A 25,796-nucleotide genomic window follows, 5' to 3' on the forward strand; every position below is an offset into this window, starting at 1 on the left:
ACATGTGTCCGAAGGAGCGCCGTGTTGGGTGCCATGATGGTGTGAAGGTAACGTGTCTGGTAAGCTGGTCTGCAGAATACAGTGAGGAGCATTAGTGGCTCCTGTGAAAGATTGATGGAGTTCAGCACAGGAGAAGGGGGCCTTCTAGCACAGCTCCTGCGAGTGTTGGGTCCCATGGTTGGTGTGGTGCGTAGCTGTCCTTGTATCTGTGGCCTCTGGCTGCAGAACAGGCTCACTAGCTTCTTTTGACAGGTTTGCCATGATTAATTCTTGCCACAGCTGTGAAAGAAATCAACAAAACCCACCTGAAAGTGGATCTGCTGCTTCTACTTTTGTGCAGGCATTTGAGAACACAGAGTAGCGTGTACGAATAAAACCATACTTGGGCAAGACAGAACAAGGAACTGCTGCAAGGCCAGAATTGGGGTTGTGAGCTGGATTCACTGGAGTTCAAGCTGTCAAAACTTAGGTCAAAACCAGGCAATTTTTAATAAGTTTTAGCTAATGTTAATCTGGTGATGAAGCCAGATCCAATCCTGATAATTAAAAAAAACAATGCAAACCTTGATTCCATGGATGAAGTAGAATACAACTAAGAGGAGGGAGGCTTCTCTGAGCATCACTCCCTACTTTGTTCCGCCACCAGTGAGGGTGGTGCTCTCTCATTAGGCCTTTTCAGGGAAGTTTTCCCAGCAACTATTCTGGCTCTCTCTCAGACTTTCTGCTGCCTTTCCTGTGTTGTTTTTCCTACAGAGTTTCTCCTTTCTCTCTCGCGCTCTCTCTCGCGCTCTCTCTCGCGCTCTCTTTCGCTCTTTCTTTCCCACAGAAACATCTCTGCCATACAAATATCTGCATTTCTGATAGCAATCTTAAGGGACATCTCCTTTGGCCCACAGCATCGGTTGCTTCTTTGGACGTGCGAGGCATCTATCGATGATAGTTCTGTTGCTCTCCTTATCTTCTTGGATAAAGAAGCTCTGTTGCATTTTACACTTGCTCTGAATTATAGCCATTGCTTCAGTAATGCTTAACTCAGTCACAACAATAACTTGGGTTATTAATTTTCCCATTGGCTTTTAGCTTGAAATTTAACAGTGGAAGATGATAGGAGAAAGAGAGAGACATTTCTTTCCTAGAAGCCAGTTGAAATCACGGATGTGTAATAATTTAATACTGCATATCTGATATTCCAGGATCCCCAAGTGGGCTTCAACCCTTGAACAGGCAAAGTTCAAAGTTTTTATGGGACTGAAGGTTGGTCCATTTCAGAGATACCTGAACCAAGTAAATGGTCTGGCTCCTCTCTGACATTTGCAGTGAGTCTGCAGTATACGGAACGATAATGCTAGCTGACCTGCTGTTGTGACAAAATTAGACTCTTTCAGCTGGTTACCATCTCTTGTGTAACTCGGCACTGTTAGCACAAGCATATGAGGGTTTATATTTGGACTGTGGTGGAGCGCTTTAAGGAAATGCTATCTGCTCTAGCGTACAGAGGTTGTTTCCACAACCTTTCTCATGGTGAGAGGATTTTTTAGTAAAAGCTGGTCCTGTGAATTTGATGTCAAATGACTCTGTGAGCAGAGAGCACTGTAAATTGTTTGTCACGTGTACACAAAAGATTTTTGGTCAGTTTTCATGAAACTTCGCAGAAATTTTCTCTGCAGCTCTTGCAATGAGCCTGATGTAGCAAGTTTCTTAGTCAAAGCAAAATAAATAAATGGGTTTACTGGCAATTAGACTGTAACCTTTAAGTCTTATTCTGTAATTTTTATTCACGTTGCTTCAACTATCTGGTTTAATAACCAGCTCAGCTGCTTTGCAGTCTTATTCTGAATGAAAGCCACAAGCTGTAGCTCAATCACAACAATAATTTGGGTTATAAAAGAGGACCATGTGTGCAAATAGGTACATCTCAGGATGAACCTTCCTGTTGGACTCATGGGGACTTTGGATCTGTGGGTGATGGTGGTGGGAGCCTTCCAGCAGGGGCTTCCTGGCTCCATCTCCGCAAAACAAACTTGCAAATTCTGCTGAAAAGCATTTCATTGTTTTTCCAACCACATCTGCTCCTACAGCACTAAATTTTGTCAGCTGTATCTCCACAATATAAAGCCTAATTTCCCATTAGCTTTTCTTATCTAACTAGTTGTTACTTTAATAGCCTCTATTTCTGAAGCGTAAGGCAAAATAAAACTGACCAACGTATAGTTTTCATCATAATATTTTTAAGTTATTACACCATTTTATTTTCTCCATCCACCCTTCAGGATGGAATTAGGCTGGAATTTACAATAGCACTCAGCATCATCCTAACTCTGGGTACTTTGCTGTCGGATTTGGACTAAAGGTGAGAGCTTGTATTAGCTCAGCCCAGGAGTCCGCTGTGGTGTCATTAAAATATTATATTCCACAACAGGTCTGTACAGTGTGTAGTGATCTGGAGACAATATCTGCTTTAATAGGTTAGGGTAAGGAAGCAAAAGCCATTTGCTACTGTAGGTGAGAGAGCTACTGCGATAGGAACATGCAAGTGGTCTACTTACATGAGAAGGTTCTTAATCAAAATTAACTTCAAATTTTAACTTCCTGACGTTTCTTATTAAACTCTCAGCCACTTTGCTTGGGAACAGCAGATTGTCAAATACCAGGGGAAACCACTTCAGTTTTTAAATGTTTTAATTAATTATGTTGGATGTGTAATGTCTGATAACGTGCTGTGTGTTAAACCAGGACGCCCTGACAACTTTGTGCAGACTGCTTGAAAAGAGCGTTATTTACTTGCCTGAGTCAAAGCACAAACTTGAGTGTGTCAGAACCAAGGTTCATTGTGCAGCCATAACCTGCCTCTTGCATGTGTGGGGTGGACTTAAATTACACCATCACAGGCTATTCCTCCATTTGCCCTCCCACTCAAAGGACCTAAAAGTTACACCACCTGCCAAAGTTACAAGCAACTGAATATAATGAAGGAAATTAATACAAGTATCACTGCTATCTCATCTCTAATAAAATATCACTGGCTTACAGTGAAAGCCTGAAGGGAAGTTAATCAAGAAGTAAAGACATTGTGTGCTGCATACATCAATGCTGATTTCATGTAGCTGTAAAAGTGAAGGTGTAAATTGTCTACATACAACTGTCAATTCCAATACTTTCAAAACCAACTAAAATAGAGAGAAAATTACTTTTTCCTGGGCTTATATGTCATTGGAGAAATAAAAGGTATTTAAGCCCCCTTTTCTTAAAGGCACTGTAGAATTTAAGAATTTATTCCAGATTAGGAAAGTAGTTTGCTCTGCTGTATGATTATCAAATCATTCAATATTGAGTAACAAGACCAAGACCAATTTATTTTAGAACACACTATTGAAAAAAATGCCCTGTAGATAGTATAGCATGGAAACAAAAGATATATTTAAAAAGAAGGAGGAGCTTTTCTGCTCCTGTTTGGGTGTTCAGATGGCTTTTTGGGTATGTTAAGGCTTTATTTCCTTGGTCTTCTTTCTCTCCCCTTTTCTTTTTGATGTCACTGTTTCTTGCCTCTAGCGAAGCCCAGGGAGAACCTGCACCAAGAATGAGCCAGAGAAAAGGATCATGTGCAGAGAGCTGTCAGACTCACAAATGGAATAAACTGAAATTTGTGGCAGGGGCAGGAGAATAAGAAAAGGAGATTATTAAAAGTAACTGTGTTTGTAATCATTTTTCATCCTGCTACTTCAGAGGTTACATACAGCAACAGGGCAGGTGGTGCCTATTTCTTTTGTTCTCCTTGGCTTTCTGCCTGGCAGCTCGGCATGCAGGTACCCAGCAGCCATGGGCTCAGCTCAGTGTTGGCCACAGCACCGCTTCTTGCCCTGGTGATAACTGGAAGGAAATGGAGAGAGGCAGTGGCTCTGTGAGGGTCATTTGGGGTCCACAGAGGAGCGGGAGCTCAAGGGGTTGCCCTTTGGATCATTAGAGTAATGCAGTAGGCACACATGGGAGGAGACTGGTATTGTTGTGCATTGTATGGAGATCCCAATCATTTTATTGCTTATGCAATAACTCATTCTTTCACTGGATGTTGTCCTTCGACAGTAATGGAACTTTTATGAGTAGTTATAAGACACTAAAGATTGTCAGACCTTGCCTAGAGCAGATGCAACTGCATCATCATGAATGTATTCAGAACATACTCATATACACAAAGAGAAATGAGCTATACTGGTACTTCATACCTAAGTGCTGTATACTGATAGCTGCATAGCAGGCCATTGTTCCTTTCTTTAGCTTGCATGCCCCAACCGACCAGTGTGTGTCTTGGGTACTATACTGTATTGTGTATACTATAATGGGTTGTCTGTAATTTGGCGGGGTGCCTTTGCATCAACTTCAGCTTAGGTGGAACAATAGCTGTGTTGATGCAGAGACCTGGACCACAGTGCAAGCTAGACAAGCCCTCTGAGGACTGAAGATGCTGGGGAACCCCTGTTGTTCTTTTTGCTCATTGCTGTTGTTATCCAGGGGTGAACACAACCCCAACCTAAATAATCTTGCTATATAATGTGAAAGCTATTTAGCCCTAATGCAAAGGGGAATAGAATAAAGCTCCTTTGTTCCCCATCTCACCACTCCTTTCCCCAGGAGATCCTCTCTTGGTTACCATGGATATGCAGACTGGTGGTACAGTCTTCCTGTCCTTTTTTCAGTACACCTACTAACATCTGTACCAGTGCAGCTTTCAAATATAGACCTGACTTGTGCTGTATCTGGCTAGATCTGGTGCCATTTTACACATTTCTGTGACACGTTGTTTTTGGCTGGTTGTTCTACCTTCTTGAGCAGATGTAACGTTTCATAACTTGTCACTGAATTTTTATCCTTCCATTCATGGTGACAACCAGAAATCTGATTGTCGTTTCTTTGTGAACCACTAACATGAAGTACATAAAGCAGCTTGGGAATGTCAAGAAATCTGTTTCTCAGCACCACTCCCTTGAACACTGGGTGGTGTATGAAGTATCAGATTATGCGAAGGCCTGGAGCAGGTGGGTCAGTGCAGTACAGTTCAGTAGCAAAGGAATTTGCATTGCAAAAGAATTTGTACATCTTGTTCTTCAGTTGCACTCGAGTCTAATTGCGCTTGATTTGACACTCACTGGGTGATTAGGGAATCTTTCTTTTGGCTTCAATGGGCATTGGATCAGAGCTGCTGAGACCAAGGACAGTGAACAGCTGGGATAGGTTTATTAGTTTCATAACTGAGGTTGGAAGCTCTGGAAAACTAGGGCCAGCTCTCTAGTGTCAGCATTTATCTAAACGTTAAGAGATCTAGATGCTGCAGACCTCACACTGTTCCCAGTTACTTCACCATGTGATGCAAACCTGAGAGCAGGCAGGCTATTTGGATGTCAGCTGAGCCACCAAAACCACAGGAGAAACAGAAAAAGGCAAGTGCATATGCAAATTTAAGCATACGGAGAAGCATTAAACTAGGAGTTCTCAAGCTTTTGTTCACTTAGACTATTTGGATAAATTGTTGGTCTTTTGTGGCATTCAGATATGAAATGAAATGAATATTTTTTCATGAAAGGAATGTTTTTTTCTGTCTTTAAAATACCTTTGAGAGAGAGCAACAATAATAATGAGAGGATTAGAAAATGTGTTTGTTACGAGCGTTGCTGTGGCTATGATTTGTCCAGAGCCGTGCGAGATCTTCTCAAGTATGAATAGCACCAAGCTTTTTACTGTTCTTATTATTTAATTGTATTCTCATAGCATTCAAAGGACTCAGCCGGCACAAGGAGCTATTGTGCTTGGAACTGTGCAAACACTCAAGAGACGGAATCGTCTAAAAAATTCTGAGTTTAAAGTAACAAGATGGGTAAAACATGCACATTCAGGCAACTCAGTAATACCTTGCTGTTAGGCATTTAGGCAGGGTCATAGCCAGACTTTTTGGCACCTTTCCCTTCCTCCTCCCCCCTCTGTGCTCTTCCTCACACCCTTCCCAGCCAGCTGCTGTTGCAGTTTTGCAGGCCCCTGTCCTGGCCTTTCCCTCTCCCCTGGAGTGCTCCCCGGGCTGGGTACCCTGCAGGGCATGGGCATGGGACCCATATTCACGTCAGTTATTTCACAAGAATGCCCCCCGTACCGTGTCACTGAAAAGAGCAAGACGGTTCCAGAAGCCTCTGGAAAATGATTTGGAGGATCTAAATCACGTTTTTTTCCTCATAGCATTTGTTTCTTTTGGAAGTGCACGTGCAATTCTCTGCCATTAGCCGCTGCACAACATGATGTCTTCTCTTTGTACGAGGCCACACAACGCCAACTACTGCGGCTGCAAATCCTGCTTCCAGGCGATAGCTATGACACAGACCACTTTCCATCATTGAGACAACGTGGTTCGGTTCCTCTCGGTACTTGTCTTTCTCTCTGGCTTTGTGCTTTGTTCCCTCTTAAGGCTTTGCTCCTGTGGTAATGGCTCTCAGGCACAAGAAGGAGAAAATTCCTGTTGGTGGAGCGAGGCCTTACCCAGATCTGCCAGTCTGCCTGCCATACTATTTTGGATGCTAAGTTGACAGCAAGAATGAATCAATGCCGTGAGATTGAAAAGCAAGTGTATCATTTAGCTGTTTGGACCAGCAGATGGCAAATGTAGAGGAAAAAAATCAATCTAAGAGCCAATCCAGGGAAGAGACATTAAATAAAGCCATCTGGAAAACATATGAGGGGAAAGAAAAAGATGAGACCAAGTTCTGCTTTAAATATCTGCTCGCAACCAAGAGGAAGTTTCTGGGAACTGATGCCATGGGAGAGCAGGATTTGATCCTGTAAGAAGTTCTGTGGAGCGTCAAAACCTTTGGCAGTGTCAAGGACTTAGAAGACCGACCCTAAATTGCAAAGCAGAGAGAGCCTAAGAAGCAGCAGTGTTTCTGCCTGTGTGAGATCCCGGTGATACTCCACGTAGAGTAGCACTGCTTGATCCCCCCCAATGGGATTGAGAAGACCACATCTAAGAGCCTGTCTTGTAGAAAAGGACTAAAAAGAAGAGCAGGGAGCAAGCAAAGAGGGTGATCTAATATATCCCAAATTCTGAAAGGCATTGGTAAATCTGTTTTTATGCCAATGCCATGGCAATTTGTTAGTTTGCCCTACTACTTTTATTCCCAGAGAAGAGAGATGTATGTGGTTTTGCACTCAGGCTTTTAAGTAAAGTTTCAAAAGAGAAGCACAATTCACTGAAAAGGGAAATGGTATCTTACATAAGTGCCCAGCCTTTCTTTTGGAAACTTGCTCTCAGGGAATGTGATTTCAGAGCCCAGAAGTCTAGCAGATGTTATTACTATTTCTGTTTTACAGGTCAGTGCTTTGGTTTTTTATACTCTGAGAAATGCACACAGCTGCTAGCCTGTCTTTTACATTATAAGGACAAGTCAATTCTGTATCTTATTCTTAACTTATATATGTGCTTTTTTTCCCCCCCTGCTAAAATGGGGGGACTGTGACACATCTTGAAAATTCAGGTTCTCTAGTAACTGACAGTCTTGTTGGCAGACTGTGTCGTCTTCTTATTCCCATAAAGAGCAACGGTGGATCATTTTACAATGAATTTTGATCTTGATGTCCAGGCCTGTGGCTTTAAACAGAAGAAATAATCCCACCACTCAGACTTAACTGCAATAAAAGGAAAAAAATCAGTATTGTAACATCATTTTTTAATGCCTCTGTTGATAATAACGTTCATGTCAATGATGATGTAGTAGCTACATTTTGTGCGTTAACTGTTGGTTTCAGACACGTGGAAAATGGTTGCCAACTCTCACTGAACAGATTTTTCAAGTATCTACTTCCTTTCCATCTCATCTGTGTTGTTACTGATTAGTTATTGTATCTGCGAAAGTTGTCTTTAGTTTCCCTCAGCATCTAATAGCCAGACTAACAAAAAGGCAGTATTTCTGTCCCTCTGCTCAGATGAATAATTCATTGCCCTGCACTTTTTGTGTAAAGTAAATTTGAACTGTTTCTTTTGTAAAGATTATTTACAAGAGAGTCGTGGACACACAGAAATTCATTTGCTGCCTTCAGGCATGTAATTATCTTTTTACTGAGAGGGAAGTAACAGTTTATTTCTGTTAAATTTTGGTTAAAGAATTTGCTATATCTAGCATTAGAGGGATGGTATCCTTAAATTGGGGAAGTCGGAGTTTGGCAGGTTTTCAGTGCTGTTCTGCTGCTATTCTCCCCAGCTCAGACGAACAATGGGCTGGAGGGATGCTGGCAGTGTTGCTTGGTTACAATTCATCAGCGTGAATCAATGCTTCACGCAGCTCCTTCTGCGCTGAACAACTGGGAGACTTCTCGGTACTGTATTACTGATTTATGCAGAGATGTGACCGGATTACGTACTATCTCAATTACTGTAAAACTATACCTTTGCAGAGAGATTTGGACAGCAGCATTTGACTTTCAGTGGTTGAAGTCGGGCAATTTCAAACTGTATGTTTTACATGGCTTTACAAATACATAGCTGAGTGAAGCAAATTTTTAACAATGTATTTTGTTGCAAGGTGTGTTTGATGACTTTGGTACTTTAGCATCCTTCTGTATTCATCAGGAAGATTATGTCCTTCATTAAGTATCTTCCGCTGGAATGGAGAGGTGCCTTGCTGACACCTGCCCGCAGGCAAAGTGAAGCATGTAAGAGGAACGGCCGCCTTCCTCTTACTCAGTGCATTTGGCTAGATCTTAAGCTGGCATAAGATGAAGCTGGTGGAGTTACGCCAGTTTAGACAATAGGAAGATGTGACAGGTTATTTTTAACACGATGGAATAGCTTTTCTGTACCCCACCCAGATCCATTTTACTACTCACCCGTTCTTGCTGCTCAAGACACGAACAGAGGAAATGTTAAGAGCAGGAAAGGTGCCCAGTTTGGGCTCTCCTTTGAGTCAGCATTTCCAGCAGCATTGTTCCCGTCTGCATCCTTTTTCTAACTTTTATATAAAACTGCTTTATTGTTTTGCGGTTCTCACTGTTTTATTGCCTGTTATCACTCTACACCATGTACCATTCACACCCCCTTTTCCGCACAGAAGTTTAAAACTTCCCATGAGTCTTCACAGCATTTTGGTTATGCTTGAAAACACCTAAAAAAATCAATGGCCACACGATAATTGGCAGCTTTGCCAAGAGTGTCAATGACAAATCACTGACTGAGCTATTTGCTCATCTGTGGCCAGGAGATCAGTGGATTCTGGCACCTACCTGAAGGACTGTCTTCATCACCAAGTATCTTCTGTGGCTCTCTACCCACATGACAGTCCTGGTAAATGTCCTTCAGTATGTCTACAGAAAAATCCAGAAGTATTTTTCTCATCTTCCTCCTCCCCTTTCACATCTGAAATTCTTGTCTCTGAAAGGCTTTCCTTCTCCCTCTCTCTTTCAGGCTCGGCAATTCTCCATTTCTTCTCAAATCTTCCATGCTTGTGTCTTTAAATTTTTCTTTGCCTCTCTTAAGGGCCTCATTATTAAAAGCTTATATTTGCTGCACCTTTCATTTTGCCAAGCTTCCTCTGTTTTCTCTAATTTCTGTTATTTAGTGTCAGCTTGTTGTGTTGCTGAACATTAAAGCCACTTGGAAGAATTTCTAGGAAAAAATGCACTGAAGTGACATCCACTCCACTCAGTTTGCAAAAGAAGAATCTATAATAAAAAAAGTGAATCTAGCGCTATCTAAAATACAAATATTTCTGTCAGTAGGTTCTCTGCATCATTCTGTCTTCTGGTGATGGTATCTTTAGGATGGCCTTTCATAAAGAAAATTGTTTCAGAATACCTGCACTACTTAAAATACAGTTGCACTGCACACAGCTATGATTTCTGACTTGCACTCAGTATTCTGTTACGTGATCAGCTTTTCTCTAGCAGCAGATGAGTATATATTTAACATCTTAAATTTTCAGTTTGTTTCCTCCAAATGTTGCTTGGTTTTCTATAAAGATTTTTTTATTGTGACTCTTTTTAAAACCTGGATTAATTCAGCTTTGCTGCTCCCTGGGTCATGACATCCGTAACTATTTTGTTTGGAAATTTAAGTACTTTTGGGATAGGACTTAACACTGAGCTCTTCCTATTTCTGCAGAAAAATGAGAGGAGGGAAATGAACAAAAGAACTATAATTTTCCTATCAACGTGATGGGCTTTGGCTGTTGTTCAGAAAGGTACTTGAAGCACCGTAATACTCATCTGCTTTTGGGCAGTTATAATTGCTGCAGGGATAGACTGATTCCCTGGGTAAATATGGACATTTATGGGGGAGGGAGAGATTTCAAGCATAGCTAAGAGACCGTTGCCTGACCCCGAGCCTGTGTTGAACACAGCTGTATTGGGCCACTGAACCTGGCTGTATGTAATAACGAAAGGAGAGCCTTTTTGGGAGTACACTACGCACATTAGGAGTAAGCATTAGGTGTGCCATTGCATATTTGAGAAGGTCTGGCATTTCTGCAAATACACTTCTGTGCATTTCCATTCCATCAAAACATGGCTTTGTTTTTAACAGATAACAAAGCTATCTTAAGTTGTGGAGTAATTCCCTTTTAAGGTCATAACTGGACTTCTCTAGACATGACAGGACAGTCCTCCTGTGCCCGAGACCCCTCTTTAAAAGAGCTTTTGCCTGTGTGGTGGCTGGGTGGTAGGTATACCCGCTGCAAATCTCTCATGCAGAGAGTGTGCCCTACAAAGATGATACTGGAGCTACTGCCCTGGCATTCCTGCCCAGGACTGGCAGCGACCGCCTGAGCAAGGAGGGCGCTGCTCACATGTGAGAACGTGCCCAGATGCGATGGGGAAGCATCTGGCCAGAATTAAAGGACTTGTTTCTGCACTGACACCCCTTGTCCCTCCCAGCCTCACTGGCCCCTCCAGCCTGCAGGAGCCATGCCATGCGTGGTGTGCACAGCATCGCTTTCTTCCTGTTTTTGCCAAGAGGATGGATGTTCCCTGGAGTCAGTAGAAAGCAAACAGGCATTTTTTTCAGATAATCAGGTCTGTGTGAGACATTTACATTATGCTGCATTTGAGGAGTCATTATTTCCTTCCACTGTAGAGGATAACTATGGTCAGGTATACTGCATGCAAGGGACCCAGAGGCGCTTTAGCTCTTCAAGCTCTTCAGCTCTTACTTTTCATCTTTTAGAAAATGCATGCTGAGGCGGTTGCAAGCTAAATAGAGTAATTAATACAATGGTATGGCAGTAACTTAAACTATTTAAAAGGTCAGAAAATGCAGAGTTCTTGTGTCATCATTAACTTTCCTGATTTGCTTCTCTTCAGTTTTCTATGTTATGAGTTTGGCTTTATATTATGCTTCGTAGCATGCATATCTGGCATATCTTAATTACTTGATTTTCATATGTTTAGTATTCTGTCATTGCATTTGTTAATGTTGAGGCTGTGCACATGGTGGGTAGTTTCTTCTGCTTTATCTAATGACCAAATTTGAAATACAAAGATCTTATTTTAAGGTTAAAAACTTTCTAGTTTCATTGGCATGAAGAACAGAAAATTCACTCTCCATTTTTGCACATGTGCTTCCCGTTTTCACAACAGGTGCCTTTTTGTCATAAAAATAGCTTAGCTGCTGTCCCTTTGTCCTGGGTGGTGCTACGCGGTGGCCTTTGCAAAGCCAGGAGTAACTTTTCAGCACGTCCCTGCCTTTCCAGGAAGGACCCAGCTAAGCTTCCTGAGCAACATCAGCCTCCGCTAAGAATTCAGGTCAGGATCTCCCTGCTTGTTTCCTAGCAACTAGGGGATACTGGTGCTTTCTCCTCTGACCGACTCCTTCGTCACTAGATACAGGGATCACTTGGTGAAGGGATCGGGGCAGTGCTAATAACTCACGCTTCGGGAAGGCAGAGCGTAGCCCAGTGCTGGGTAACTGATGAGATGTAGGGTGCACTATCCAAGTCGAACGGAATCGAGACTTTCAGAATCCTCTGTGCAAACTTGAAAGTGCCTCTGCTGTTTTTGCTACCGCTTAAATGTCTGGCGAGGTGACAGATCCCTTTTGAAACACCGGTAGCCTTTTGTGTTACCTTGAATCTGGCAAACAGGAACGTACGCAGGTAAGCAGCTGAAGAAAGTTTATGTCTGACTTGCTTTAAAGGTTGTTTTCCTGCAGGTGTAATGCGTTTCTTGGTTACGCAGATGCACAACATTCAGTTGTGCGAGTATTGACCTGCCTTTGTACTTATTAAAGTTTCATCGGATGGTAAGTAAAAGAGTTACATGGAGAGACGAACTGTCTTCCCTGGTTCCTTGGGGTGTCTGTCTATAAAGTGCTGAAAACAACCTTTAAACTTCTCTAGTTAATTTATTGTAGAATTGGCTAATGAAGAATCCTTAAGTGATCAAGAGTTATTGGTTGCCACGCTCTCACTGCAACTGGCTCCTTGTAGCACATTTACAAAATGGAAAGCATCAGGTCCCTTTAACTGTGCATTGTGTGCAGAGGCTGGCAATCATTGCCTCTGGTTGGTAACACAATGGGATTTGTTACTGCTTTTGGTTTTCCTTTGATAGATTGCAAATAGAAACCCTTTGACAAATGTAAAAATTAAAGCGATGTGCCATTCTAAAAACAAATTTTGAACAAAAAGGTTTGCCTTCCTGGTGCTGTAGCCTCTCTTCTCTACTCACAGATAGCAGAGATGGTGAGAGGTATAACAGGGTATATTCATATCTAGTGCTGGTACAGGGCTGGCATGATAGTTTTCTGAAGGACCACTCCTCACAGAAAATACAGTTTTCATATTTTGAAAAATGAGGAAATTAATGTCTGCAAGTGCATACAAGCTATTTAACTTACCTTTTTCAGATGTATATAAACAGTACGTTCCAGCTCTTCAGCGATATGATTTGGTACAGCTCCAATTAACTTCAGTAGAGGCCTGCCAAGTGACATCAGCCAAAGATCTGGCTGCACATCTCCAGGACAGGTACACTGCAAGCATGTTCATAGTTTTTTTGCACAGGAGGCTGTAGTGGTGCATTCTGTAAAAGACCAGAATTTTTTAAAGCTGTATATTTTAATTATCTCTAATATGAAGCTGTTAAATTTTAGTCTGACTCTAAGGCATTCAGGAGCTGATTTCTTCAGAGAGACTGAGTAAGCGCAGTTTCAATTGATATTTTCCACACTTAGTATTCAGAAAAACAGTTCCCAGAGTCTCACGTTGCATACCTGATACAGCAGGCACTTTTCAAAGTGTGCATATCTAATTTGGTATCCAAAGCTTTTTGTCTCTATCATACATATGGGAGAGCTCATACATCCATTCCTAGGACCCACAGTGTATGTGTCCACTTAAGAAGAGAGAAAAAAATCTATACCAGGGCAGGATCTTCGTGCAGTTCAGGATGTTCTTTATTACAAAAGGCTCTCCCGAGCGTGTAACTTCACACTGCTGTGTGTTTAGGTGATGTAGGACAGAGAAGGAGAAATATCTATTTGAGGAGGTGCTTCACATTTCATTTAATTGTTCTGGTCTCAAGGTCAACAACTTTCAGGAGATAGTTAACAGCAGAAACCTCTTTAGTCACTTTGATCTAGCTGTTCTAATAAAGCAGCATCCTCAGAGGATAGTGTGGAACCTGAGAGATTTAAGTCGTCCAGCACTCGCTGATCTTTCTTCTGTTCACAAAGCCTTGTAGCGTCCTCTTAGTAATGCTCTTCTGCCAGAGCTGGGAGCTCTGCTAGACATCTCATTCCCTGCCCATTGCCATGACTCACAAATATTTTCAAAATGTCTGAAAAAAATGTTAAAAGGAAGGAGGCCTCTAAGCAAAGAGGGTCAGATTTTCCTCAAGCTTGAGTTAGTACATTTGCCAACTGCATGTAGAAGTATTTTCCCATTATACCTACACCAGAGACACTCTGCAGATACACAGATGGCTGGGCCCTTGCGAGTCCAGCCAAGGGAGCGTGTGCTGGTGCTTCGGGGTTTGAAAAGAAGCTGGAATGGGTCCTGTAGTCTGGTATTGGCAGCCAGCATCAGCAATCTGGGTGGCTGGACGTATGAAAGAACCAAGTCTGGGGAGGTTATTGGAACATAACGACTTGCACACAATGGCATTTCTTGATAGCAAACGGCTCAGACATGTCCTTGGACCCTGCAGTAGAGAGCAAGCTAGAGCTGGAAGGTGAATGCTTTCCTCTCTGCCTGTCTGCCAACCTGTGCAAGTCTAGCTGGGAGGTGGGAAGCTTAAATCCAAGAGTGACCTCTGTGTCATCTAGCTGTAGAGGCTGCCTGGGATCCAGTGTCTGGTTCTGGGCATCTGGCTGCCAGAAGAGGTGAGCTCGGAGTGGGATGGGTGCAGAGAAGGGTTAGTAAGACGGCCAGGAAAATGGAGAGCTTTTCTCTGGGAGGAAATTAAGGTGCCATGGCTTGTTTGGCTTCGCAGGTAAAGGATGAAAGGGGAGACGGTGGTCTTCTCTAAATACCCCTGGCAGGAGAGAAAAGCGGCCTCAAGAAAAGGATCGCATTGGCACAAAAATAAATAGGTATAGACTGGCCGTTTAGTCTGGGAATTTCTAACCATTAGAGTTACAGAGTTCTGGAATAGCATTTCAGTCAAAGGGATGGGGAAAATTGAATAGTTTTCAAAATAAGACTTTAATCAGCCTGTGAAAGGATTATATGGAGTGTTTGCCAGCAACAACAGGGGACTGAATGCTCAGGAAGTCCCCTCTGGTAGTATGTTCTCAAGTTTTATCCTGACACACCTATGTGAAGCTCAAAGATTTAAGTGTACCAAAACATGCCATTCCTCAGGAGACTTTACCATATGAGAACTGAAAAAGTCCAGGCAATGCATGGAGCCTCTGCGCTGAGAAGGGGCTGATAGGTGGGATGCATCTGACAGTGGTAGGTCTTGCAAAAACACAGAGCTAAAGAGCCTTCGTGGGCAAAACAACTCATGACTAAAATATATAAGGGACTAGATGGGTGCTGACCATCTCTTCTGTGACTTTGGACCTGCCTAGGGGATCAGGAAAAGCCAAGAAGTGCTGAGACCCTTCAAAGGTGCCATGAGACTGGCCATTTTGGACATGAGTTTTGATTTGTTGCTGTAACTAGCTCTGTACACACAGATTTTTTTGCCTGCCTCCCTGGGAAAGCAAGCAAAACACAGCAGTCTGAGGCAGGGAGTTCTTTGCCTGGGAGTGGTGGGATAGCCCTGGAGGGCTATGCCATGCCTGAGAGACAGGCTGCCACCGAATGAAACCACTTAAGTGATTTTACTCTGCACCGCCTGACTTGGTTGGGATCATGGCAGACCCACAGGAGGTGGGAAGAAAGCCACCACAAGCAGCTTTTTCTTGCAAAGCTTTGCTTTCTGAGCTGCGATTAGGAATGCTGCCCTGCCACCCTCTCTCCCAATGGTGTCCCTTTTGCTCCCCATGGGGAGATTGTGTGCCTCTGCTCCATTTCCTACGTCTGAAAGAGCATACTCTTAAGTTAGATTTTTCTAGCATCTGAATGCCAATGCCATTTAATTTATGAATGCTGCAGTATATTTTGTTGTGCTCATTTAAATCAGGCAGAGCTCAAGTATTCTACAGTCACATGTAAAGGTGATGGCAGATGAGAGCTCTTTATGTCATGCTGGATTTCTGCAGCTCACTTGCGCTATATCTGCCAAATTGTAGGCAGGAAATTTTTGAATTAATGACAAATATTTCCTAACAGTAGTTCGTTAAGTGCCTGCGCATGTTAAATTAACCATAATAATCTTGTCATAGTCATAAATTAATAACCTGCATCTCATCGGGCTTTTGAGTATTGAAGTAAAACATTCGTGGTGTATTCAAAGAAGGGAGCCTGGGAACAAATGGGATAAGTCTCCAAATGGGTCTTTTCCTTTCTGCCCCTTTTAAACATCATTTTCAGGTTCCTGTCCCCCTACTTGGCATGGGGCGGGGGTAGGACGGTGGGGATGGGAATGCAGAGCACCTAACCATGAGCTGCTAGGTAACCCTGGCTTCCCTCCATCCTCCGCAGAGAGGCATCTCCTTGGAGTAAGGTGATTTAGACCTATTAGTATCTGAAGTGTCTTCTTTTCTCCATTGCATAGAGGGAGATGCAGCCAGGCACAAATGTGCACGTGAGAGCTTTCTGCCAAAGAGATCTTAAACCAGCGAGGGGTTTCACAAGGAAAGTGCTCCTCAGGTCAGAGGAGGGTAGGGAGAATTTCTGCCCCGGTGGCGGAAATGAGAAGAGACTGAGGGCAAGTGGTGATGTGGGAAAAGGGGGACATTTCTCCCAGTGTATTCCCCACCAGTGGTCCATGGGACCCCTTCCAAGGGAGATCCAGGGAGCAGGATCCAGTTCCCTTTGCCTCCTGCTTTCCACTACACCATGGGGGGCCATGGGGAACTGGGCCCTGGACCAGAGAGGGCACCTCAGTCTGCACCGTCAGCTCCAGCAGAGCTGGACCAAGGGACAGGCCTGGAGCTGAGCACCACTTGTGCATGACAGACTCAATCTGGTCCCTACTCTGAGAGATGCTTCTTGAAGGACACCGGGAAAAGCATTTGATCTCTCCGAACTTTTGTACCTATCTGTAAAATGCGGGTGCCAACAATTCTTTTCCCCCTTAGGAGAGCCTTTTCAAGTTGTAGGCTGGTTGTCATCCCAACATTGTGTATATATGCACTGGTTCAGCATAAATTCATCATGGTAGGCTTTGTAGTGGTATGAATGGAAACAACTGTACCTTTGTAGTACAGTTTCTTGAAACGCCGTGATGTTCTCCAGAAAGTCCCATGTGACTTCAGGTCAGGGACAGGTCTGAATCTCAGGTCTTTCACAAAGCCACAAGAGCTGGCAGCTGCCTCTTCCACTCTCTTTTGTTCTCTCCACCTCCAAGTAAAGCAGCAGCATCATGATAACATCAGCGTCGTTCTCTAAACAGTGCCTGGCTTCCAGCAGGCCAGTAATGCTCCCCTGCTGCAGTATGCATCCCCCCCCCATGCGCTTTCTGCAGGATTTCACTTCTCAGTCCCTCCCTTCTCCTCCTGACTCTCCATCATACCCTGAACTGTCCGTATCCTCTAACGGCCAGCCTAGAGGCTCATCAGGGCTGCGCCTGGGCTAGGGGTGTACTGGCTGCTCAGCTGGCTAGCAAGAGGAACAAGCAACTGCTTTCTTCCTGCTGTCGGCTTTCCCGCAGTGGGAACTCTGCACAATTTTTACAAAACTGGCAGGAGCTTCATAGCTTTGAGATGTGTCTCTCCATCGAACTCAGCTGAAAAGGACCAATGGCTTCAAAAGTGGTGGGGAAACGGGAAAATGGAGCAGGATAGACAGTGCAGTCACGTAAATGTTGTTTCCTTGGGAAATTAAACCTAAGGAGTAGCAGCATTGTATAGTGATGTTTATCACCCATCCTCCTGCACCGATTTAAGACGAAAGCACTGTCAGGGCTGGATCTATCTGTTTTGCAGATGAGAGAGGTTGCACACTCGGTATGACACTGTGACTGGTAGCGTATTCTTCTGCTGCTCTGGATAGATAAGGAGCAGGAACCCTCCCAGTGACTATGTCCCTTACTGTTATAGACACTGTCAGGGAAGGTTTGAGCTCTTCAGTGCTGTCCTTTCTTGTACTTTCTCCAGTCCCCTCTCCTCATTTTGTTCTGCATGTAACATTTTTGCATATAATCTGAATATATGAGCGCACATGCTCACTGTTACTTGTCCTGGACAAATCAGTACGTGCCAATGCTTTCTACTTCCCAGTCCAAGGGAGTGAGTGTGCTTGTGCAGGTGTTGTAGGGCGTGCTAGAGGCTTGGCTCTGGACTTCTGACAAAGCAGCAGTAAAAACTATTAAGCCGCATTCAGGGTATTGACTTCCAAAAGTCTGCAGGTCTGAAGTGGCAACTGGAGGTGAAACATGCAGAGTCACTCGCCAGAGGTTATTTTCACTAAGGTTACTGCTGTAGGGAAGGAGCGAAGGGGAAAAGGAGAATCTGAGCAAGGGGCAGTTATTTCCATTTGTTCATATCCTTGTTTTGGAGCACAGAGTGTGGTTTGGAGCACAGACCCGCAAGTATACAGGGAGAGAAGAGCTACAGGAAAATATCTCCTCTCTTTCAAACACAGAATAACAAATAGGTCCTGAATGGATAGTAAGAATGGAAACTTTGCAAGTGCATATTGTGAGGGAGTAAATGACAGAAAATTAGGGCTCTTACATTTGTGAAATCCTGATTGTGTTTTTCTTAAAGATTGTGGAGGAAGGTTCCGAGCAAAGATCAAAGGACTCAGCAATGTTGTTTATTGTGGCGTGGTCAGAAAGCAGCCTTCCAGCCTGTTCACGTAAGAAATTATTTAGGTTAGGAAGACTGTCCAACTTAACTGAACTCCTACCTGAAACCCCTGCGGTAGTCATGTGTTGCTGTGACCTTGCATTAAAAATCTTGTGTTCTTTTTTCTGGAAGTGATCTGAGTGTTACTTGGGTGGAGGAAAGAGAAAGGAGCCCATGGCTCATCTCTCTCCCATCTGGGCTCAAGAAAATGATTATCAGTTGAAAGCTGAGAGGGACTAAATTAGGAAGGGTCAAAAGAGGCTAAATAAGGTCCTTCCCAATTAAAAGCCTGCCACATGTACCGCTTCAGAGCAAGCCTCGTACAACAGTTAGACAAGAGGCCGTTCAGCTTTGCATTTGGCCTGTGGGGTTTAATGCAACAGGAATGTGGAATGTGTTTACAAGGTAGCAGTTATTGCTGAAATATGTGAGCGCTTTTGCCTGGGGAAATTTCAGAGGATTGAGATTGCACTGACAGTGGCTGTACCTCTTGGACCGTCCATGTGGATATTGGGGAAGAAAGTGTCCTCTGAGTCTGCAGTCAGAGCCCTGCAGAGGGAATGCAGGGGAAGATGCTCCCCTTCCCCACCGCCTCCCGCTGCCCTCCCGTGGCTCCAGTTGGATCTCGCTCCATCCTCGCCGCTCCTTCGTGCTAGGATGACCCAGGAGGGCGAACTGGTCCTTGGGCTGGAGACATGGCTTCTTGTTATCCCTGCATCCGAGGTGACTCCAGGTTAGCGCACGACTGCAGCCGGTTCAGCAGAGCGGTGTGGGCTGAAACGAGGCAAAGCTGAGGGAGTGCTGAGAACTGAGAGCCCCTGATGGCACCTTTCATGAGCAGCTCCTGGAAATCAACCTGCTTATGTTCTGGCTAGTCTCAGCTGGTAGGCTGGTGTATCTCTGCCTGGAAGGGCTCAGCCTCCTCTTAGAATATTTAATTCATTCTTTTTGCATTCCCTGCTTTCTTTCTTTTTTCTCTACTTTAAATATCCAATATTAAAACTATTCTGTGCATGGTTCATAGATGATCCCAATAATTATTTCATCCTTCCAGCATAGGAATTCCCAAGGAACCTCATAAAGCCCAGCCTAGTCTCTTTATTTCATGCACTTTCCTCATTACTTGTGTTTGACCAAACCGGACTGTATTTTTCATCACACTAATGGCAAAATGTTTGGGAATAGGCCTGGGATATAGCTATATTCTGTGTTCAGATGAACCTGACATTTGAAAAGATTTGTCATTAACTTTTAAAGAAACTTAATAAACTGTTGAAATGACACTGTTGACTACACCACACATTATGGAGCTGAGAGTAAATATTCTGTGCAGTATAGATGGGCTCAGAAAGCATGAAAATTGGGCCACATCCAGCTCTGATGTTAGCAATTGCCTTCATTGTCTGGTTAACTTGGCCCACTCAGTTTTCTTCAGAATAGCAGATAAAGCTGAATAAGGGTCTCATTCTGGGTAGTGCTAAACACTTTCTGCATCTTAAACTCCCATTAACCTCTGCACTGTACAAGAACACGCTTACGTTAGGCTAATTGATGGGGCAGCAGGTGTAAGTGTGCCGTTCCTCAGGGCTTGCTGTGGTTCCAGGTGAGTCTTATTTCTTTGCCACAAAGTAAGTGTGTGTGAGTGTGTACATAGGTATATAGACAATTTATTGTATTCATGGTTCCAAAAAGCAAGGAAGGATCAATGAAAGACCTGTTATGTTTCTTTGAATTTAAAGGCACTGAGACCTTATAACAACATTGATATTTCTACTCATTCTGAATACCAAAAGACCTGGTATAATTATTTTTGTGAAATAGCTTCAGGAATGTTCCCAGTGCTGAATTCAAGAGTAATTGCAATTGTGACATGTAGAATCAAATGTAATTTTGTTCTAACTAAAGCAAGGCATTTTACTTTCTTTTCTATTGCTTTTCAAGGAGAGGCACAGTGAATTTTTAATACTTTACTGACCCTTGATTCTGAGTGATGTTAGCCTGCTATTGTACAAAAAAGATTAACTTCTTCAGAACATTATTAGCCAAAGTACTCTACGTGAACACTCGATATTATTTAAGTTAAAAATACAAATTGTGCTTCTGTCAGTAAAGATGGCTGATACAAGCCTAAAACTCTGGTAGTATGTCAAGCTGTTTGTGCTCCTAAATATAGCGGAGGATCTCTGGTGGGGAGCTGGCCGGAGGAGGTCTTGTGTCTTTGTGTAAAACAGCTATGCCTTTATTATCCCTGCATGCTGAGAAAGAAGGAGGAGAGCCAATGTGGCTTTATTACTCAAACAGGTCTTTTAATAATGGTGCTTTCCATGTTGGTAGAGTAGATCTCCTGGCCCCTCTATTAAATCACAAAAAATAGAGAACTGAAAGCAAGAAGGAAAGGGTTACTCCATAGGAATAAGACATTTCACATGAGTTTGCTTTATTCTTTTGCCACTGCAAACTCCTCACACCCCACCCCCTACCCCCCCTTAATTCTTTTATATGGTTGTTTGGTTTGCTTTGTTGTTGGGGTTTTTTTGTTTAAAGAAAGTATGCAAGCTAAGGCTTTTCCCATGAACAAAATATGACCTTTGACAAGGTGTATACCCTTGAGTTACCAGGCTCTGTCAGGGAAGCAGAGTTCCCTTCACCCTTCTGGGGGACAGTCTATTCCCTGCACTATCCAGGACAACAGACTGGGCAATCCCAGTGGTGCCTTCTGACCTCTTATGTTTGTGTGTTCTGTTGCAATGCACTTTTTTAAAAACAAAAAGCTCACTCTTCAAAAGCTGCTTGGGAGGAAAGTTTATTTTATGGAGTGTTTCTCACTTAGAAACGCTGGGGGAAGGAAGGTCTGTCAATTCTTGGAAAAAAACAGGTAGAGAGAGCAGGATTTTCCCCCCCCGTCCCTTGAAAATGCGTTGTGCTTGTAATAGAGAAAGGAATGTGCTGTTGGCAGGGGCACGGCAGAAGGGCTGGTGAGGATCCGACATGAGAATCTGCACAGCCTTTGGAAAAACAGGGACAGATGCACCAGAGAGGAGTTTGGGCTGGTTAGGTGAAGGAAAACACACGCTGCCCAACAGCAGTGAAAGAAGCAAGTGAAAACAACTGAACACCCAGAAAACCCATTGAAAGGCTTGGGAAGATGCACCTGCTGCCTCTTCTGTTTTTCCTGTCGTGGCCCGTGAAGTCTGACACGCTGGTCATGGCAGGTCTCGCCCTGTTTGCACAAAGGCTCGGAAGGGGAGCCCATGCAGTGAGCTATATCCTATCTCCCCTCTCCCATCTTCCTTTTAGCAGGTATTTTATTACTTGACACCCCTTGATGTCTCTTCTATCAGTGATCACAGGGACATTGGGCACCACCTTATGTTTACACTGTGTGCAACAGGGGATTTGAGTGATAGATGTGAGTACTGCAAAGGAAAGGGCTGGTGCAGAGAGATAGTAGCGTGTCAGTAGTTATACGTAGCTGGTCCCTGTGCCACAGCTTGCTACTCCTCCACCTCCGCCAATGTTGGAGGCGAAGGAATAGCAAACTCTGGCACAAGGAGCAGCACTGGAAGAGATTATGTGTTGATGCAACTAACTTCTGTTAGTCATTTCTGAGAGAAAGGGCAAATCACTCACAGCTAGCTCTATTCATTTTGACAGCGACTGAGAAGAGGATGGGAGGATCCCTAAAAGGCAGAGTTTTAAAGAGGAGGGCATTGACTTTGTGTTCAGGCTGAGTGCTCTCACCTGGATGCCAGCCTAGGACCCGCGCAGCCAGGGAGAGGACGCTGGTAGCAAAGCTACTCGCAGCCAGCCTTGCTCTGAGCATGAGGAGTGGCAGACAGGCTCTCACCACGTCATCATGGTTGTGCAATATACAGATTTTCTAATAACATGAGAGTGTGCTACAAGGGTAGCCGTAGCTGGAGAAAATGTCAGCCACAAGCAAAGAAACAAAACCTTTTATTAACCAATAATGCAGATAAGAAAAGATGGGGAAGGTGTACCAGGTTCAGTGTGAGACTGATGAAGATGGATAACAAACTATCATGTTTTAGACAGCAAACCATTTGTGAAAATACCACATTTTGAAGATGATGTCACCATGGACATCAGTCAGCGTAAACAAGTAGGTGCTAACATCATCTGCACTAAATTATTAAAACAAGAAGAGAACACATGAAGTCAGAGACTTTGCAAAGTAATACTTTTCATTTACTGATTCAAACCATTTGAGCAAAATGGAAGATGATGATTGTCTGCCCAACTTTGAAAATAAAAGGCAAAGTTGTATATAAAAAGTGACAGGGTGTTTTTCTTCTTGGTTTGGCATGAAGTTTATCTTTGATATTTTATATAGTTTCGGTAGAGGAAAACAGTGCAGTTTTCTCAGAAAATGTGTCTTCTCTGGGTAAATTCTTTTTAATAATTCGAAAAGGAGGAGGACAAAGCTAGAATATCTACAGATCCTGTATAGGTGCTGACATATGGTAGAAAGGCAGAGTGGCCCTTCAGTCACAGTGCTGAGACTCTGGATAAAGCTCCTAGGATGGCTGTGTGTATGTAAGTATGCACTCAGGTGCATTTGTTCATTTGATTTAAAAATTGGAGGCTGAATAAAAAGTGAAATCTGTACTCCTTTGACATAGAGAGAGGTCTGGAGCAGCAAGGTGTATGGCTTTGGGAATGGCGTTGCAGTTGTTATCAAATTCTCCTGTCCCTTTATGTGAGCTTTTTGGATGTGTTTATACAAACTCATTGGATTCCCAGAGACCTGCATCTCACTCATGTGGACACTTCTAATACCTGGGCTCATATGTGCCGTGCTAGCTCAGGGGGAGCACTTCACTATGCTTCCTAGACCTCCTGTTGCAGAAGGGGGTGTAGAGAGGAGAGATCTATCTTAGTAACATAAGCTCAAGATGATGGATGACTTCTGGAAAGGATTTTATAATTGGGCACGCTGTGAGAGATTTAGTTTTGGCTAGGCTCAAGCGTTATCACTTGGGAGCACTGTAAGTGTTTTGAGAGCTTGAAGGCGGGGGGTGATGTTGGGATCTCTGTTAGTAGGAGAAGGTCTGAGCAGAGAGGCATGTTGAACAGCAGGGTTTCTTGTGCTGTGCAAATACCTCCCCATCACAAGCTCCTTACCCCACTTTCCTACATCCTTCTACCACACTCTGTTGTGCAATATCTTCAGCACATGGTCTCCCCTAGTTGCAGGGATAAACCTTTGCTTGGAAGGCAGGTGATCACAACATGCTTTTGGACTTGCACTATGCCAAGGCATGGCATCCTGGGGCTGCTCTCACTGATGCACATGCCAGAGAGCTGGAGCATCTCCAGAGGTGTGAAAGCTCTGCTGACGCACCTGCTGCTGGCAGGGGATCGTGGTGGGTGCCCTGGGCTTGCTCTCTGGAAACTTTGAGCTGTCCCTTTTCTGCAGTCCATGTGACAGGAGAAGGGGCTGCATGGCCCATGGATGGTGCCTTCATTTCAGATCTCAGCCCTCAGAGAGGAGGTGGGTGAGGAAAAGCTGCCTCTGTCTTCGCCCCTGGTATTTAGGATGTTTTCAGTTCTGTTACTGCCTCAGCTAGAGGAGTCTTTCTGAGTATTTGGATTTTCTTTACATGCCCAGAATTCCTGCATTTTCTTTCCCAAATCCACAAAGCTGTGAAATACCAGTAGGAATTTTAGTGCATATCATGATATTGGAGAGAGAAAAGGGCAGGTCTTCCTCTCATGTGAAATAATTTCCCTAAATTCAGATTTTTTAAAATAACTTTAATTCTTGATGATTCTTTGCCTACTAGAAATAGAATATTCTTATACAACACAGGAATAAAAGGTGTAAATTGCTCTCGTTCAGTTCAGCTGTAATTTTTTGGATACACACTGTTGAATGTACTGACATTTGGGAGGGATAGGAAGGGGAATAAACACCCATTGTGTTGCTGTATTCCCTTTCTATTCTCTGCACTCATGTAGTCTCAGCTGTATTTCTTGTATCTTAGCTCATCTAGAAAGGGCATGGGAAGGAAGAAGAAAAGTGGAAAAAGTCTCTGCTGGGAACAGTCCAATATAGAAAAAATACTGGTTTAAGCTCGGGTAATATTTAGCAATTTATCATCAGACATTTTGGGCTTATAAAATCTCATAATAAACTGATAAACCAGGTATCTCTAGTATTCCGCTGTGAAAAGAACCACACGTAAAATGCATAGGGAAAAAGAAAGAAGAGGAAAAGAGTACGACTGCCAGCAGTGTGGTAAATCTTGCCCTTGCTAATAGGGGAGAAGAAGTGATGCAGGCTGCTCCTCTAGGATGTGAATCCTGCTGAGTCTTCAGATCACAGGATGATTTAATATAGTGATGGACTTCAGTAAATCCTTGGGGAAACTGGAAATGAGAAAGCTCAGCAGCCCCGCTCCACAGCCGAGCCTCCAGATCTAAGCATAAGTGCACACTGAATACCACGCGTGCCGGTGGGTGCCAATTCAAAGCTTCTGGATTTTGTCAGCATTTCGTTGCACAGCTATTAAACTTGTAGGCCGTCATAGATTTTAAGCAAAGCTTTGAGGAAGATAAAATTTAGCTCCAGAGCAAACAATCAAATCTCTGTTTACGTCAGGGAAGTGACAAGCAGTTATAGTCATACCAAGGGTAAACTTTGGCCTCTGTTTTTTTTGTTTCTTCTCTTAAGTATCATGTTTTAATCGAATCTTTCCTATGATGAATGTATTGATACTGGAGGGTTTGTTACAGACACTGAGGAAAAAGCTTGAAAGATTGAAAACCTGCCTAAAGATATTGTTAAAATAGGTTATACTGAAGGAAAAAAGGGGAGATATAAATAGAACAGTTCTCTGAGTTTATTATTTGGGAAAGAAAATAGGGTTATGTCATGGTGGGTGGTAAGCAGGTGAAAACCAACATTTGTCTAACAGCATTCAGCATTTAAAAGGAAAAACAACTTTCCCTCATGTCAATAAAAATGTCAGCGTAAATTTTAAGGTAGAAATGAATGTGATTGCCTACAGCTAGGTTTGGTGAGATGCGAAGCCGGGCAGCGCCCTGCTTGCAGAGTGGCACAGAGGGATCTCTGGCAGCCGTCAGATGCTCAGCAGGGGCCAGTATCTCTTCGCACTGTGTTGGGATATTGTTCCAGTGGAAATTGTCACTTGGCAAAACACTCGAGGAAGTGTCTAAGTCTCAGCTTCAGTATTTGCTTAAAATCAAGGTTTGCTAAAAACTGATCTGTTGGCTTTTGAGCATATTTCTGAAAACCCGGCCACCAGTGCACTGCCCGCCAAGCGTTTCACAACTCCTTCCAGTCCTCTCTGCTGCCTGCTGACGCCACACACACCGTCCTCAGGTTAAGGAAGCGGGTGCCCATTCATCCCTGACACAAACAAATCTCCCCTTGGTAACAGAGACCATA

The 25,796-nt window shown here is 43.5% G+C and overlaps 1 protein-coding gene across 1 annotated transcript in view; it reads left to right on the forward strand.

The window, feature by feature from the left end:
* The first annotated feature begins 12,945 nt into the window (after positions 1-12,945).
* Positions 12,946-25,796, forward strand: part of CRACDL (CRACD like) — a 42,725-nt gene continuing 29,874 nt past the window's right edge. Inside the window, exon 1 of the mRNA XM_050911766.1 lies at positions 12,946-12,986. The gene's annotated coding sequence lies outside the window, so the exon portion shown is untranslated. The remainder of the gene's footprint in view (positions 12,987-25,796) is intronic.

This window comes from Gymnogyps californianus, chromosome 1, assembly GCF_018139145.2.
Source record: "Gymnogyps californianus isolate 813 chromosome 1, ASM1813914v2, whole genome shotgun sequence".
In the NCBI taxonomy this organism is placed as follows: Eukaryota; Metazoa; Chordata; class Aves; order Accipitriformes; family Cathartidae; genus Gymnogyps; species Gymnogyps californianus.